The 969-nt window shown below is 52.5% G+C and overlaps 1 protein-coding gene across 1 annotated transcript in view; it reads right to left on the reverse strand.

Moving 5' to 3' along the window:
- Positions 1–969, reverse strand: part of SMURF2 (SMAD specific E3 ubiquitin protein ligase 2) — a 26508-nt gene that overhangs the window by 24308 nt on the left and 1231 nt on the right. The window lies entirely within an intron of this gene.

Consider the following 969-nt stretch of genomic DNA (forward strand, 5'->3'; position numbering starts at 1 on the left):
GTTCATTCATAGAAGCAATAACACTTTCATATTGCAGAGTACATGAGCGATGCAGCCGCACCCTGATCCTTACCGGCGGAGTGACGGCGTCCTGGGTGTCAGTGTCACCTGGTGACGTAGGAGGACATGTGCCATGCAGGTACATTATATCCCTATTTCCTCCTGATACCCGTATACCTGCCCAATCACAATCTGTCTGTCTGTGGAAGTATCACACACACAGGGAACTGGAGGAACCGGTCTGCTCCATGCTCTGCGACAGACAAGGCCGGTCTGGTGGCTCAGGAACAATACCTCCACTGTCCTCCTCTTCCTGCACGGGGCGAGATGTCACCTCAGCCGCTCCGTCTACAGTTTCACTTCTTTTGTGTCTGGTCTCCTCTGTGACCCAATAGGGGGCCGGAATGGGCATGAACGAGCCTTTTACCGGAAACCGTGGCACTGCGCCCGGATCACAGAGTGTGTATGACAAAGGGAGACCTGAGAGGGACCAGGGGTGCCGGATTAAAGGGGTGCAAACCAAAGGGGTGCACCCGAAACTGATGTTACAGTGGTCAGGGGTGACGTGACACAGCTAATAGCTTCTTCTAACCCGACAGAACTCCTGTGTTGGCATTTCTCTTCTTCCCAGAGTTCCCGCTCTGAACAGCCGCTACCGATACGAGGAGATTCCAAAATCTCTGCTCGAGCTTTAAATGATATTATGGAGATATCCAGACTCAAGCTGGAACTGAAAGGTCGATTATGGGGGGGCTCGTCCTCCTCAGCAATACTCTTACCCCAATAATAAAGACCAACAGTACCGGGTACACCAGGAGTGCCCACAATTTCGGGGTGAAGATCTACTTTTCAAACGACGAGCTACATGAGATCTACCAATGAAAAAAAAACTCCCTCACTCTCTCTCCACTCTCTCCCGGCTCTCCGCTCTCTCTCCTGGCGCTCTGTCCACTCTCTCCCGGCTCTCCG

This window comes from Nanorana parkeri, unplaced genomic scaffold, assembly GCF_000935625.1.
Source record: "Nanorana parkeri isolate BGI_ZX_2015 unplaced genomic scaffold, ASM93562v1 scaffold1316, whole genome shotgun sequence".
NCBI classification, from domain to species: domain Eukaryota; kingdom Metazoa; phylum Chordata; class Amphibia; order Anura; family Dicroglossidae; genus Nanorana; species Nanorana parkeri.